General features: G+C 45.7%; 23 non-coding genes across 23 annotated transcripts; all 23 read right to left on the reverse strand.

The window, feature by feature from the left end:
• Positions 1-579: 579 nt before the first annotated feature.
• On the reverse strand, positions 580-652 carry TRNAV-CAC (transfer RNA valine (anticodon CAC)). The gene has a single exon. It is a non-coding gene; the product is annotated as a tRNA-Val (tRNA).
• Positions 653-1,700: 1,048 nt separating this feature from the next.
• Positions 1,701-1,773, reverse strand: TRNAV-CAC (transfer RNA valine (anticodon CAC)). The gene has a single exon. It is a non-coding gene; the product is annotated as a tRNA-Val (tRNA).
• A 113-nt stretch (positions 1,774-1,886) lies between these two features.
• TRNAV-AAC (transfer RNA valine (anticodon AAC)) lies at positions 1,887-1,959 on the reverse strand. Its single transcript has one exon. It is a non-coding gene; the product is annotated as a tRNA-Val (tRNA).
• Positions 1,960-2,821: 862 nt separating this feature from the next.
• TRNAV-CAC (transfer RNA valine (anticodon CAC)) lies at positions 2,822-2,894 on the reverse strand. The gene has a single exon. It is a non-coding gene; the product is annotated as a tRNA-Val (tRNA).
• A 113-nt stretch (positions 2,895-3,007) lies between these two features.
• TRNAV-AAC (transfer RNA valine (anticodon AAC)) lies at positions 3,008-3,080 on the reverse strand. The gene has a single exon. It is a non-coding gene; the product is annotated as a tRNA-Val (tRNA).
• Positions 3,081-3,942: 862 nt separating this feature from the next.
• Positions 3,943-4,015, reverse strand: TRNAV-CAC (transfer RNA valine (anticodon CAC)). The gene has a single exon. It is a non-coding gene; the product is annotated as a tRNA-Val (tRNA).
• A 113-nt stretch (positions 4,016-4,128) lies between these two features.
• On the reverse strand, positions 4,129-4,201 carry TRNAV-AAC (transfer RNA valine (anticodon AAC)). The gene has a single exon. It is a non-coding gene; the product is annotated as a tRNA-Val (tRNA).
• An 862-nt stretch (positions 4,202-5,063) lies between these two features.
• Positions 5,064-5,136, reverse strand: TRNAV-CAC (transfer RNA valine (anticodon CAC)). The gene has a single exon. It is a non-coding gene; the product is annotated as a tRNA-Val (tRNA).
• A 113-nt stretch (positions 5,137-5,249) lies between these two features.
• Positions 5,250-5,322, reverse strand: TRNAV-AAC (transfer RNA valine (anticodon AAC)). The gene has a single exon. It is a non-coding gene; the product is annotated as a tRNA-Val (tRNA).
• Positions 5,323-6,184: 862 nt separating this feature from the next.
• TRNAV-CAC (transfer RNA valine (anticodon CAC)) lies at positions 6,185-6,257 on the reverse strand. The gene has a single exon. It is a non-coding gene; the product is annotated as a tRNA-Val (tRNA).
• Positions 6,258-6,370: 113 nt separating this feature from the next.
• TRNAV-AAC (transfer RNA valine (anticodon AAC)) lies at positions 6,371-6,443 on the reverse strand. Its single transcript has one exon. It is a non-coding gene; the product is annotated as a tRNA-Val (tRNA).
• Positions 6,444-7,305: 862 nt separating this feature from the next.
• TRNAV-CAC (transfer RNA valine (anticodon CAC)) lies at positions 7,306-7,378 on the reverse strand. Its single transcript has one exon. It is a non-coding gene; the product is annotated as a tRNA-Val (tRNA).
• A 1,048-nt stretch (positions 7,379-8,426) lies between these two features.
• Positions 8,427-8,499, reverse strand: TRNAV-CAC (transfer RNA valine (anticodon CAC)). Its single transcript has one exon. It is a non-coding gene; the product is annotated as a tRNA-Val (tRNA).
• Positions 8,500-8,612: 113 nt separating this feature from the next.
• TRNAV-AAC (transfer RNA valine (anticodon AAC)) lies at positions 8,613-8,685 on the reverse strand. Its single transcript has one exon. It is a non-coding gene; the product is annotated as a tRNA-Val (tRNA).
• An 862-nt stretch (positions 8,686-9,547) lies between these two features.
• On the reverse strand, positions 9,548-9,620 carry TRNAV-CAC (transfer RNA valine (anticodon CAC)). The gene has a single exon. It is a non-coding gene; the product is annotated as a tRNA-Val (tRNA).
• Positions 9,621-9,733: 113 nt separating this feature from the next.
• TRNAV-AAC (transfer RNA valine (anticodon AAC)) lies at positions 9,734-9,806 on the reverse strand. Its single transcript has one exon. It is a non-coding gene; the product is annotated as a tRNA-Val (tRNA).
• Positions 9,807-10,668: 862 nt separating this feature from the next.
• TRNAV-CAC (transfer RNA valine (anticodon CAC)) lies at positions 10,669-10,741 on the reverse strand. The gene has a single exon. It is a non-coding gene; the product is annotated as a tRNA-Val (tRNA).
• A 113-nt stretch (positions 10,742-10,854) lies between these two features.
• TRNAV-AAC (transfer RNA valine (anticodon AAC)) lies at positions 10,855-10,927 on the reverse strand. The gene has a single exon. It is a non-coding gene; the product is annotated as a tRNA-Val (tRNA).
• Positions 10,928-11,789: 862 nt separating this feature from the next.
• TRNAV-CAC (transfer RNA valine (anticodon CAC)) lies at positions 11,790-11,862 on the reverse strand. Its single transcript has one exon. It is a non-coding gene; the product is annotated as a tRNA-Val (tRNA).
• Positions 11,863-11,975: 113 nt separating this feature from the next.
• On the reverse strand, positions 11,976-12,048 carry TRNAV-AAC (transfer RNA valine (anticodon AAC)). Its single transcript has one exon. It is a non-coding gene; the product is annotated as a tRNA-Val (tRNA).
• Positions 12,049-12,910: 862 nt separating this feature from the next.
• TRNAV-CAC (transfer RNA valine (anticodon CAC)) lies at positions 12,911-12,983 on the reverse strand. Its single transcript has one exon. It is a non-coding gene; the product is annotated as a tRNA-Val (tRNA).
• Positions 12,984-13,096: 113 nt separating this feature from the next.
• On the reverse strand, positions 13,097-13,169 carry TRNAV-AAC (transfer RNA valine (anticodon AAC)). Its single transcript has one exon. It is a non-coding gene; the product is annotated as a tRNA-Val (tRNA).
• An 862-nt stretch (positions 13,170-14,031) lies between these two features.
• TRNAV-CAC (transfer RNA valine (anticodon CAC)) lies at positions 14,032-14,104 on the reverse strand. Its single transcript has one exon. It is a non-coding gene; the product is annotated as a tRNA-Val (tRNA).
• Positions 14,105-14,279: the final 175 nt, after the last annotated feature.

Here is a 14,279-nt window from a genome sequence, read left to right on the forward strand (position 1 = left end):
TACCATCCTTGCAAATGATACTCTTGAGTAATGAAGAAAACAAGGAAGAAAGCCCATTTCAGATGCCTAGCTTGATACAAATACCATCCTCAAAACAGCCAGTACTGGCAAGATAGACTGAGTCATGGATATCACCTCTAGCTGTTCCACACACTTTTCTCACCAGATCAGAGGAAAACATACACCAATGGTCGTTAGGTTTTCCAACTCAGCTGACTAAGCAGGAGAGCCAAAGTCCGCATTCCTATTGCCTTTGGGTCCAGAAAACAAGTTTTCCTAAACACTTACAGCGATGGTCAGCAGGTTTTACTAGTCAGCTATTACAGAGTCTGCACTATAGGCACTGCAGCAAAACTTTGCCTGTGTAGGACCAGCAAACCAGCTCACCTAACATCTTCAGGCAAGGGTCTTCAATTTCTCCTGGTCGACTTATAAACAGTGAAGAAAAAGAGCTCCCAGTGAAGGTGTTGCACCTAAACTGTGCTTTATATTGGCAGATTTCACTTACGGCTGCAAAAGGGGCATGGTGTGGCAAGAGCTTCGAGTGTGCCTGACTGTGAAAAAGTTAAAGGTAAGCACTGTTTCTGCCCGGTTTCGAACCGGGGACCTTTCGCGTGTGAGGCGAACGTGATAACCACTACACTACAGAAACCTATTCATGCCGCTTTGTTGGGCCTTGCAAGTGGAAAGTCTACTCTAAAGTAGAATGCTTGAAAAGGGTTGCTGAAAGCGATATTGTAGCAAAAAGCACTAGCGTGTGCACAGTGTTTCTGCCCGGTTTCGAACCGGGGACCTTTCGCGTGTTAGGCGAACGTGATAAGCACTACACTACAGAAACCCATTCTTGCAGATTTTTTGTGCCTTGCAAACCGAAAGTCTACGCTAAAGTACAATGCTTGAAAGGGGGTGATGAAAGCGACATTGTGGCAAAAAGCACTAGCGTGTGCACAGTGTTTATGCCCGGTTTCTAACTGGGGACCTTACGTGTGTGAGGCGAACGTGATAACCACTACACCACAGAAACCCACCACGATAGGCCTTTTCCGGTTGGAGGGTCGGAGGTTGGGGTCACCGTATTAGCTATTATTTGTTTCTGGTTATTTAAAAACCTGAGTTCAGTTTACCATCCTTGCAAATGATACTCTTGAGTAATGAAGAAAACAAGGAAGAAAGCCCATTTCAGATGCCTAGCTTGATACAAATACCATCCTCAAAACAGCCAGTACTGGCAAGATAGACTGAGTCATGGATATCACCTCTAGCTGTTCCACACACTTTTCTCACCAGATCAGAGGAAAACATACACCAATGGTCGTTAGGTTTTCCAACTCAGCTGACTAAGCAGGAGAGCCAAAGTCCGCATTCCTATTGCCTTTGGGTCCAGAAAACAAGTTTTCCTAAACACTTACAGCGATGGTCAGCAGGTTTTACTAGTCAGCTATTACAGAGTCTGCACTATAGGCACTGCAGCAAAACTTTGCCTGTGTAGGACCAGCAAACCAGCTCACCTAACATCTTCAGGCAAGGGTCTTCAATTTCTCCTGGTCGACTTATAAACAGTGAAGAAAAAGAGCTCCCAGTGAAGGTGTTGCACCTAAACTGTGCTTTATATTGGCAGATTTCACTTACGGCTGCAAGAGGGGCATGGTGTGGCAAGAGCTTTGAGTGTGCCTGACTGTGAAAAAGTTAAAGGTAAGCACTGTTCCTGCCCGGTTTCGAACCAGGGACCTTTCGCGTGTGAGGCGAACGTGATAACCACTACACTACAGAAACCTATTCATGCTGCTTTGTTGGGCCTTGCAAGTGGAAAGTCTACTCTAAAGTAGAATGCTTGAAAAGGGTTGCTGAAAGCGATATTGTAGCAAAAAGCACTAGCGTGTGCACAGTGTTTCTGCCCGGTTTCGAACCGGGGACCTTTCGCGTGTTAGGCGAACGTGATAACCACTACACTACAGAAACCCATTCTTGCAGATTTTTTGTGCCTTGCAAACCGAAAGTCTACGCTAAAGTACAATGCTTGAAAGGGGGTGATGAAAGCGACATTGTGGCAAAAAGCACTAGCGTGTGCACAGTGTTTATGCCCGGTTTCTAACTGGGGACCTTACGTGTGTGAGGCGAACGTGATAACCACTACACCACAGAAACCCACCACGATAGGCCTTTTCCGGTTGGAGGGTCGGAGGTTGGGGTCACCGTATTAGCTATTATTTGTTTCTGGTTATTTAAAAACCTGAGTTCAGTTTACCATCCTTGCAAATGATACTCTTGAGTAATGAAGAAAACAAGGAAGAAAGCCCATTTCAGATGCCTAGCTTGATACAAATACCATCCTCAAAACAGCCAGTACTGGCAAGATAGACTGAGTCATGGATATCACCTCTAGCTGTTCCACACACTTTTCTCACCAGATCAGAGGAAAACATACACCAATGGTCGTTAGGTTTTCCAACTCAGCTGACTAAGCAGGAGAGCCAAAGTCCGCATTCCTATTGCCTTTGGGTCCAGAAAACAAGTTTTCCTAAACACTTACAGCGATGGTCAGCAGGTTTTACTAGTCAGCTATTACAGAGTCTGCACTATAGGCACTGCAGCAAAACTTTGCCTGTGTAGGACCAGCAAACCAGCTCACCTAACATCTTCAGGCAAGGGTCTTCAATTTCTCCTGGTCGACTTATAAACAGTGAAGAAAAAGAGCTCCCAGTGAAGGTGTTGCACCTAAACTGTGCTTTATATTGGCAGATTTCACTTACGGCTGCAAGAGGGGCATGGTGTGGCAAGAGCTTTGAGTGTGCCTGACTGTGAAAAAGTTAAAGGTAAGCACTGTTTCTGCCCGGTTTCGAACCGGGGACCTTTCGCGTGTGAGGCGAACGTGATAACCACTACACTACAGAAACCTATTCATGCTGCTTTGTTGGGCCTTGCAAGTGGAAAGTCTACTCTAAAGTAGAATGCTTGAAAAGGGTTGCTGAAAGCGATATTGTAGCAAAAAGCACTAGCGTGTGCACAGTGTTTCTGCCCGGTTTCGAACCGGGGACCTTTCGCGTGTTAGGCGAACGTGATAACCACTACACTACAGAAACCCATTCTTGCAGATTTTTTGTGCCTTGCAAACCGAAAGTCTACGCTAAAGTACAATGCTTGAAAGGGGGTGATGAAAGCGACATTGTGGCAAAAAGCACTAGCGTGTGCACAGTGTTTATGCCCGGTTTCTAACTGGGGACCTTACGTGTGTGAGGCGAACGTGATAACCACTACACCACAGAAACCCACCACGATAGGCCTTTTCCGGTTGGAGGGTCGGAGGTTGGGGTCACCGTATTAGCTATTATTTGTTTCTGGTTATTTAAAAACCTGAGTTCAGTTTACCATCCTTGCAAATGATACTCTTGAGTAATGAAGAAAACAAGGAAGAAAGCCCATTTCAGATGCCTAGCTTGATACAAATACCATCCTCAAAACAGCCAGTACTGGCAAGATAGACTGAGTCATGGATATCACCTCTAGCTGTTCCACACACTTTTCTCACCAGATCAGAGGAAAACATACACCAATGGTCGTTAGGTTTTCCAACTCAGCTGACTAAGCAGGAGAGCCAAAGTCCGCATTCCTATTGCCTTTGGGTCCAGAAAACAAGTTTTCCTAAACACTTACAGCGATGGTCAGCAGGTTTTACTAGTCAGCTATTACAGAGTCTGCACTATAGGCACTGCAGCAAAACTTTGCCTGTGTAGGACCAGCAAACCAGGTCACCTAACATCTTCAGGCAAGGGTCTTCAATTTCTCCTGGTCGACTTATAAACAGTGAAGAAAAAGAGCTCCCAGTGAAGGTGTTGCACCTAAACTGTGCTTTATATTGGCAGATTTCACTTACGGCTGCAAGAGGGGCATGGTGTGGCAAGAGCTTTGAGTGTGCCTGACTGTGAAAAAGTTAAAGGTAAGCACTGTTTCTGCCCGGTTTCGAACCGGGGACCTTTCGCGTGTGAGGCGAACATGATAACCACTACACTACAGAAACCTATTCATGCTGCTTTGTTGGGCCTTGCAAGTGGAAAGTCTACTCTAAAGTAGAATGCTTGAAAAGGGTTGCTGAAAGCGATATTGTAGCAAAAAGCACTAGCGTGTGCACAGTGTTTCTGCCCGGTTTCGAACCGGGGACCTTTCGCGTGTTAGGCGAACGTGATAACCACTACACTACAGAAACCCATTCTTGCAGATTTTTTGTGCCTTGCAAACCGAAAGTCTACGCTAAAGTACAATGCTTGAAAGGGGGTGATGAAAGCGACATTGTGGCAAAAAGCACTAGCGTGTGCACAGTGTTTATGCCCGGTTTCTAACTGGGGACCTTACGTGTGTGAGGCGAACGTGATAACCACTACACCACAGAAACCCACCACGATAGGCCTTTTCCGGTTGGAGGGTCGGAGGTTGGGGTCACCGTATTAGCTATTATTTGTTTCTGGTTATTTAAAAACCTGAGTTCAGTTTACCATCCTTGCAAATGATACTCTTGAGTAATGAAGAAAACAAGGAAGAAAGCCCATTTCAGATGCCTAGCTTGATACAAATACCATCCTCAAAACAGCCAGTACTGGCAAGATAGACTGAGTCATGGATATCACCTCTAGCTGTTCCACACAATTTTCTCACCAGATCAGAGGAAAACATACACCAATGGTCGTTAGGTTTTCCAACTCAGCTGACTAAGCAGGAGAGCCAAAGTCCGCATTCCTATTGCCTTTGGGTCCAGAAAACAAGTTTTCCTAAACACTTACAGCGATGGTCAGCAGGTTTTACTAGTCAGCTATTACAGAGTCTGCACTATAGGCACTGCAGCAAAACTTTGCCTGTGTAGGACCAGCAAACCAGCTCACCTAACATCTTCAGGCAAGGGTCTTCAATTTCTCCTGGTCGACTTATAAACAGTGAAGAAAAAGAGCTCCCAGTGAAGGTGTTGCACCTAAACTGTGCTTTATATTGGCAGATTTCACTTACGGCTGCAAGAGGGGCATGGTGTGGCAAGAGCTTTGAGTGTGCCTGACTGTGAAAAAGTTAAAGGTAAGCACTGTTTCTGCCCGGTTTCGAACCGGGGACCTTTCGCGTGTGAGGCGAACATGATAACCACTACACTACAGAAACCTATTCATGCTGCTTTGTTGGGCCTTGCAAGTGGAAAGTCTACTCTAAAGTAGAATGCTTGAAAAGGGTTGCTGAAAGCGATATTGTAGCAAAAAGCACTAGCGTGTGCACAGTGTTTCTGCCCGGTTTCGAACCGGGGACCTTTCGCGTGTTAGGCGAACGTGATAACCACTACACTACAGAAACCCATTCTTGCAGATTTTTTGTGCCTTGCAAACCGAAAGTCTACGCTAAAGTACAATGCTTGAAAGGGGGTGATGAAAGCGACATTGTGGCAAAAAGCACTAGCGTGTGCACAGTGTTTATGCCCGGTTTCTAACTGGGGACCTTACGTGTGTGAGGCGAACGTGATAACCACTACACCACAGAAACCCACCACGATAGGCCTTTTCCGGTTGGAGGGTCGGAGGTTGGGGTCACCGTATTAGCTATTATTTGTTTCTGGTTATTTAAAAACCTGAGTTCAGTTTACCATCCTTGCAAATGATACTCTTGAGTAATGAAGAAAACAAGGAAGAAAGCCCATTTCAGATGCCTAGCTTGATACAAATACCATCCTCAAAACAGCCAGTACTGGCAAGATAGACTGAGTCATGGATATCACCTCTAGCTGTTCCACACAATTTTCTCACCAGATCAGAGGAAAACATACACCAATGGTCGTTAGGTTTTCCAACTCAGCTGACTAAGCAGGAGAGCCAAAGTCCGCATTCCTATTGCCTTTGGGTCCAGAAAACAAGTTTTCCTAAACACTTACAGCGATGGTCAGCAGGTTTTACTAGTCAGCTATTACAGAGTCTGCACTATAGGCACTGCAGCAAAACTTTGCCTGTGTAGGACCAGCAAACCAGCTCACCTAACATCTTCAGGCAAGGGTCTTCAATTTCTCCTGGTCGACTTATAAACAGTGAAGAAAAAGAGCTCCCAGTGAAGGTGTTGCACCTAAACTGTGCTTTATATTGGCAGATTTCACTTACGGCTGCAAGAGGGGCATGGTGTGGCAAGAGATTTGAGTGTGCCTGACTGTGAAAAAGTTAAAGGTAAGCACTGTTTCTGCCCGGTTTCGAACCGGGGACCTTTCGCGTGTGAGGCGAACGTGATAACCACTACACTACAGAAACCTATTCATGCTGCTTTGTTGGGCCTTGCAAGTGGAAAGTCTACTCTAAAGTAGAATGCTTGAAAAGGGTTGCTGAAAGCGATATTGTAGCATAAAGCACTAGCGTGTGCACAGTGTTTCTGCCCGGTTTCGAACCGGGGACCTTTCGCGTGTTAGGCGAACGTGATAACCACTACACTACAGAAACCCATTCTTGCAGATTTTTTGTGCCTTGCAAACCGAAAGTCTACGCTAAAGTACAATGCTTGAAAGGGGGTGATGAAAGCGACATTGTGGCAAAAAGCACTAGCGTGTGCACAGTGTTTATGCCCGGTTTCTAACTGGGGACCTTACGTGTGTGAGGCGAACGTGATAACCACTACACCACAGAAACCCACCACGATAGGCCTTTTCCGGTTGGAGGGTCGGAGGTTGGGGTCACCGTATTAGCTATTATTTGTTTCTGGTTATTTAAAAACCTGAGTTCAGTTTACCATCCTTGCAAATGATACTCTTGAGTAATGAAGAAAACAAGGAAGAAAGCCCATTTCAGATGCCTAGCTTGATACAAATACCATCCTCAAAACAGCCAGTACTGGCAAGATAGACTGAGTCATGGATATCACCTCTAGCTGTTCCACACACTTTTCTCACCAGATCAGAGGAAAACATACACCAATGGTCGTTAGGTTTTCCAACTCAGCTGACTAAGCAGGAGAGCCAAAGTCCGCATTCCTATTGCCTTTGGGTCCAGAAAACAAGTTTTCCTAAACACTTACAGCGATGGTCAGCAGGTTTTACTAGTCAGCTATTACAGAGTCTGCACTATAGGCACTGCAGCAAAACTTTGCCTGTGTAGGACCAGCAAACCAGCTCACCTAACATCTTCAGGCAAGGGTCTTCAATTTCTCCTGGTCGACTTATAAACAGTGAAGAAAAAGAGCTCCCAGTGAAGGTGTTGCACCTAAACTGTGCTTTATATTGGCAGATTTCACTTACGGCTGCAAGAGGGGCATGGTGTGGCAAGAGCTTCGAGTGTGCCTGACTGTGAAAAAGTTAAAGGTAAGCACTGTTTCTGCCCGGTTTCGAACCGGGGACCTTTCGCGTGTGAGGCGAACGTGATAACCACTACACTACAGAAACCTATTCATGCTGCTTTGTTGGGCCTTGCAAGTGGAAAGTCTACTCTAAAGTAGAATGCTTGAAAAGGGTTGCTGAAAGCGATATTGTAGCAAAAAGCACTAGCGTGTGCACAGTGTTTCTGCCCGGTTTCGAACCGGGGACCTTTCGCGTGTTAGGCGAACGTGATAAGCACTACACTACAGAAACCCATTCTTGCAGATTTTTTGTGCCTTGCAAACCGAAAGTCTACGCTAAAGTACAATGCTTGAAAGGGGGTGATGAAAGCGACATTGTGGCAAAAAGCACTAGCGTGTGCACAGTGTTTATGCCCGGTTTCTAACTGGGGACCTTACGTGTGTGAGGCGAACGTGATAACCACTACACCACAGAAACCCACCACGATAGGCCTTTTCCGGTTGGAGGGTCGGAGGTTGGGGTCACCGTATTAGCTATTATTTGTTTCTGGTTATTTAAAAACCTGAGTTCAGTTTACCATCCTTGCAAATGATACTCTTGAGTAATGAAGAAAACAAGGAAGAAAGCCCATTTCAGATGCCTAGCTTGATACAAATACCATCCTCAAAACAGCCAGTACTGGCAAGATAGACTGAGTCATGGATATCACCTCTAGCTGTTCCACACACTTTTCTCACCAGATCAGAGGAAAACATACACCAATGGTCGTTAGGTTTTCCAACTCAGCTGACTAAGCAGGAGAGCCAAAGTCCGCATTCCTATTGCCTTTGGGTCCAGAAAACAAGTTTTCCTAAACACTTACAGCGATGGTCAGCAGGTTTTACTAGTCAGCTATTACAGAGTCTGCACTATAGGCACTGCAGCAAAACTTTGCCTGTGTAGGACCAGCAAACCAGCTCACCTAACATCTTCAGGCAAGGGTCTTCAATTTCTCCTGGTCGACTTATAAACAGTGAAGAAAAAGAGCTCCCAGTGAAGGTGTTGCACCTAAACTGTGCTTTATATTGGCAGATTTCACTTACGGCTGCAAGAGGGGCATGGTGTGGCAAGAGCTTTGAGTGTGCCTGACTGTGAAAAAGTTAAAGGTAAGCACTGTTTCTGCCCGGTTTCGAACCGGGGACCTTTCGCGTGTGAGGCGAACGTGATAACCACTACACTACAGAAACCTATTCATGCTGCTTTGTTGGGCCTTGCAAGTGGAAAGTCTACTCTAAAGTAGAATGCTTGAAAAGGGTTGCTGAAAGCGATATTGTAGCAAAAAGCACTAGCGTGTGCACAGTGTTTCTGCCCGGTTTCGAACCGGGGACCTTTCGCGTGTTAGGCGAACGTGATAACCACTACACTACAGAAACCCATTCTTGCTTTTTTTTTGTGCCTTGCAAACCGAAAGTCTACGCTAAAGTACAATGCTTGAAAGGGGGTGATGAAAGCGACATTGTGGCAAAAAGCACTAGCGTGTGCACAGTGTTTCTGCCCGGTTTCTAACTGGGGACCTTTCGTGTGTGAGGCGAACGTGATAACCACTACACCACAGAAACCCACCACGATAGGCCTTTTCCGGTTGGAGGGTCGGAGGTTGGGGTCACCGTATTAGCTATTATTTGTTTCTGGTTATTTAAAAACCTGAGTTCAGTTTACCATCCTTGCAAATGATACTCTTGAGTAATGAAGAAAACAAGGAAGAAAGCCCATTTCAGATGCCTAGCTTGATACAAATACCATCCTCAAAACAGCCAGTACTGGCAAGATAGACTGAGTCATGGATATCACCTCTAGCTGTTCCACACACTTTTCTCACCAGATCAGAGGAAAACATACACCAATGGTCGTTAGGTTTTCCAACTCAGCTGACTAAGCAGGAGAGCCAAAGTCCGCATTCCTATTGCCTTTGGGTCCAGAAAACAAGTTTTCCTAAACACTTACAGCGATGGTCAGCAGGTTTTACTAGTCAGCTATTACAGAGTCTGCACTATAGGCACTGCAGCAAAACTTTGCCTGTGTAGGACCAGCAAACCAGCTCACCTAACATCTTCAGGCAAGGGTCTTCAATTTCTCCTGGTCGACTTATAAACAGTGAAGAAAAAGAGCTCCCAGTGAAGGTGTTGCACCTAAACTGTGCTTTATATTGGCAGATTTCACTTACGGCTGCAAGAGGGGCATGGTGTGGCAAGAGCTTTGAGTGTGCCTGACTGTGAAAAAGTTAAAGGTAAACACTGTTTCTGCCCGGTTTCGAACCGGGGACCTTTCGCGTGTGAGGCGAACGTGATAACCACTACACTACAGAAACCTATTCATGCTGCTTTGTTGGGCCTTGCAAGTGGAAAGTCTACTCTAAAGTAGAATGCTTGAAAAGGGTTGCTGAAAGCGATATTGTAGCAAAAAGCACTAGCGTGTGCACAGTGTTTCTGCCCGGTTTCGAACCGGGGACCTTTCGCGTGTTAGGCGAACGTGATAACCACTACACTACAGAAACCCATTCTTGCAGATTTTTTGTGCCTTGCAAACCGAAAGTCTACGCTAAAGTACAATGCTTGAAAGGGGGTGATGAAAGCGACATTGTGGCAAAAAGCACTAGCGTGTGCACAGTGTTTATGCCCGGTTTCTAACTGGGGACCTTACGTGTGTGAGGCGAACGTGATAACCACTACACCACAGAAACCCACCACGATAGGCCTTTTCCGGTTGGAGGGTCGGAGGTTGGGGTCACCGTATTAGCTATTATTTGTTTCTGGTTATTTAAAAACCTGAGTTCAGTTTACCATCCTTGCAAATGATACTCTTGAGTAATGAAGAAAACAAGGAAGAAAGCCCATTTCAGATGCCTAGCTTGATACAAATACCATCCTCAAAACAGCCAGTACTGGCAAGATAGACTGAGTCATGGATATCACCTCTAGCTGTTCCACACACTTTTCTCACCAGATCAGAGGAAAACATACACCAATGGTCGTTAGGTTTTCCAACTCAGCTGACTAAGCAGGAGAGCCAAAGTCCGCATTCCTATTGCCTTTGGGTCCAGAAAACAAGTTTTCCTAAACACTTACAGCGATGGTCAGCAGGTTTTACTAGTCAGCTATTACAGAGTCTGCACTATAGGCACTGCAGCAAAACTTTGCCTGTGTAGGACCAGCAAACCAGGTCACCTAACATCTTCAGGCAAGGGTCTTCAATTTCTCCTGGTCGACTTATAAACAGTGAAGAAAAAGAGCTCCCAGTGAAGGTGTTGCACCTAAACTGTGCTTTATATTGGCAGATTTCACTTACGGCTGCAAGAGGGGCATGGTGTGGCAAGAGCTTTGAGTGTGCCTGACTGTGAAAAAGTTAAAGGTAAGCACTGTTTCTGCCCGGTTTCGAACCGGGGACCTTTCGCGTGTGAGGCGAACATGATAACCACTACACTACAGAAACCTATTCATGCTGCTTTGTTGGGCCTTGCAAGTGGAAAGTCTACTGTAAAGTAGAATGCTTGAAAAGGGTTGCTGAAAGCGATATTGTAGCAAAAAGCACTAGCGTGTGCACAGTGTTTCTGCCCGGTTTCGAACCGGGGACCTTTCGCGTGTTAGGCGAACGTGATAACCACTACACTACAGAAACCCATTCTTGCAGATTTTTTGTGCCTTGCAAACCGAAAGTCTACGCTAAAGTACAATGCTTGAAAGGGGGTGATGAAAGCGACATTGTGGCAAAAAGCACTAGCGTGTGCACAGTGTTTATGCCCGGTTTCTAACTGGGGACCTTACGTGTGTGAGGCGAACGTGATAACCACTACACCACAGAAACCCACCACGATAGGCCTTTTCCGGTTGGAGGGTCGGAGGTTGGGGTCACCGTATTAGCTATTATTTGTTTCTGGTTATTTAAAAACCTGAGTTCAGTTTACCATCCTTGCAAATGATACTCTTGAGTAATGAAGAAAACAAGGAAGAAAGCCCATTTCAGATGCCTAGCTTGATACAAATACCATCCTCAAAACAGCCAGTACTGGCAAGATAGACTGAGTCATGGATATCACCTCTAGCTGTTCCACACACTTTTCTCACCAGATCAGAGGAAAACATACACCAATGGTCGTTAGGTTTTCCAACTCAGCTGACTAAGCAGGAGAGCCAAAGTCCGCATTCCTATTGCCTTTGGGTCCAGAAAACAAGTTTTCCTAAACACTTACAGCGATGGTCAGCAGGTTTTACTAGTCAGCTATTACAGAGTCTGCACTATAGGCACTGCAGCAAAACTTTGCCTGTGTAGGACCAGCAAACCAGCTCACCTAACATCTTCAGGCAAGGGTCTTCAATTTCTCCTGGTCGACTTATAAACAGTGAAGAAAAAGAGCTCCCAGTGAAGGTGTTGCACCTAAACTGTGCTTTATATTGGCAGATTTCACTTACGGCTGCAAGAGGGGCATGGTGTGGCAAGAGCTTTGAGTGTGCCTGACTGTGAAAAAGTTAAAGGTAAGCACTGTTTCTGCCCGGTTTCGAACCGGGGACCTTTCGCGTGTGAGGCGAACGTGATAACCACTACACTACAGAAACCTATTCATGCTGCTTTGTTGGGCCTTGCAAGTGGAAAGTCTACTCTAAAGTAGAATGCTTGAAAAGGGTTGCTGAAAGCGATATTGTAGCAAAAAGCACTAGCGTGTGCACAGTGTTTCTGCCCGGTTTCGAACCGGGGACCTTTCGCGTGTTAGGCGAACGTGATAACCACTACACTACAGAAACCCATTCTTGCAGATTTTTTGTGCCTTGCAAACCGAAAGTCTACGCTAAAGTACAATGCTTGAAAGGGGGTGATGAAAGCGACATTGTGGCAAAAAGCACTAGCGTGTGCACAGTGTTTATGCCCGGTTTCTAACTGGGGACCTTACGTGTGTGAGGCGAACGTGATAACCACTACACCACAGAAACCCACCACGATAGGCCTTTTCCGGTTGGAGGGTCGGAGGTTGGGGTCACCGTATTAGCTATTATTTGTTTCTGGTTATTTAAAAACCTGAGTTCAGTTTACCATCCTTGCAAATGATACTCTTGAGTAATGAAGAAAACAAGGAAGAAGGCCCATTTCAGATGCCTAGCTTGATACAAATACCATCCTCAAAACAGCCAGTACTGGCAAGATAGACTGAGTCATGGATATCACCTCTAGCTGTTCCACACACTTTTCTCACCAGATCAGAGGAAAACATACACCAATGGTCGTTAGGTTTTCCAACTCAGCTGACTAAGCAGGAGAGCCAAAGTCCGCATTCCTATTGCCTTTGGGTCCAGAAAACAAGTTTTCCTAAACACTTACAGCGATGGTCAGCAGGTTTTACTAGTCAGCTATTACAGAGTCTGCACTATAGGCACTGCAGCAAAACTTTGCCTGTGTAGGACCAGCAAACCAGCTCACCTAACATCTTCAGGCAAGGGTCTTCAATTTCTCCTGGTCGACTTATAAACAGTGAAGAAAAAGAGCTCCCAGTGAAGGTGTTGCACCTAAACTGTGCTTTATATTGGCAGATTTCACTTACGGCTGCAAGAGGGGCATGGTGTGGCAAGAGATTTGAGTGTGCCTGACTGTGAAAAAGTTAAAGGTAAGCACTGTTTCTGCCCGGTTTCGAACCGGGGACCTTTCACGTGTGAGGCGAACGTGATAACCACTACACTACAGAAACCTATTCATGCTGCTTTGTTGGGCCTTGCAAGTGGAAAGTCTACTCTAAAGTAGAATGCTTGAAAAGGGTTGCTGAAAGCGATATTGTAGCATAAAGCACTAGCGTGTGCACAGTGTTTCTGCCCGGTTTCGAACCGGGGACCTTTCGCGTGTTAGGCGAACGTGATAACCACTACACTACAGAAACCCATTCTTGCAGATTTTTTGTGCCTTGCAAACCGAAAGTCTACGCTAAAGTACAATGCTTGAAAGGGGGTGATGAAAGCGACATTGTGGCAAAAAGCACTAGCGTGTGCACAGTGTTTATGCCCGGTTTCTAACTGGGGACCTTACGTGTGTGAGGCGAACGTGATAACCACTACACCACAGAAACCCACCACGATAGGCCTTTTCCGGTTGGAGGGTCGGAGGTTGGGGTCACCGTATTAGCTATTATTTGTTTCTGGTTATTTAAAAACCTGAGTTCAGTTTACCATCCTTGCAAATGATACTCTTGAGTAATGAAGAAAACAAGGAAGAAAGCCCATTTCAGATGCCTAGCTTGATACAAATACCATCCTCAAAACAGCCAGTACTGGCAAGATAGACTGAGTCATGGATATCACCTCTAGCTGTTCCACACACTTTTCTCACCAGATCAGAGGAAAACATACACCAATGGTCGTTAGGTTTTCCAACTCAGCTGACTAAGCAGGAGAGCCAAAGTCCGCATTCCTATTGCCTTTGGGTCCAGAAAACAAGTTTTCCTAAACACTTACAGCGATGGTCAGCAGGTTTTACTAGTCAGCTATTACAGAGTCTGCACTATAGGCACTGCAGCAAAACTTTGCCTGTGTAGGACCAGCAAACCAGCTCACCTAACATCTTCAGGCAAGGGTCTTCAATTTCTCCTGGTCGACTTATAAACAGTGAAGAAAAAGAGCTCCCAGTGAAGGTGTTGCACCTAAACTGTGCTTTATATTGGCAGATTTCACTTACGGCTGCAAGAGGGGCATGGTGTGGCAAGAGCTTCGAGTGTGCCTGACTGTGAAAAAGTTAAAGGTAAGCACTGTTTCTGCCCGGTTTCGAACCGGGGACCTTTCGCGTGTGAGGCGAATGTGATAACCACTACACTACAGAAACCTATTCATGCTGCTTTGTTGGGCCTTGCAAGTGGAAAGTCTACTCTAAAGTAGAATGCTTGAAAAGGGTTGCTGAAAGCGATATTGTAGCAAAAAGCACTAGCGTGTGCACAGTGTTTCTGCCCGGTTTCGAACCGGGGACCTTTCGCGTGTTAGGCGAACGTGATAAGCACTAC

Source organism: Aquarana catesbeiana, linkage group LG03 (assembly GCF_042186555.1).
Source record: "Aquarana catesbeiana isolate 2022-GZ linkage group LG03, ASM4218655v1, whole genome shotgun sequence".
NCBI classification, from domain to species: Eukaryota; Metazoa; Chordata; class Amphibia; order Anura; family Ranidae; genus Aquarana; species Aquarana catesbeiana.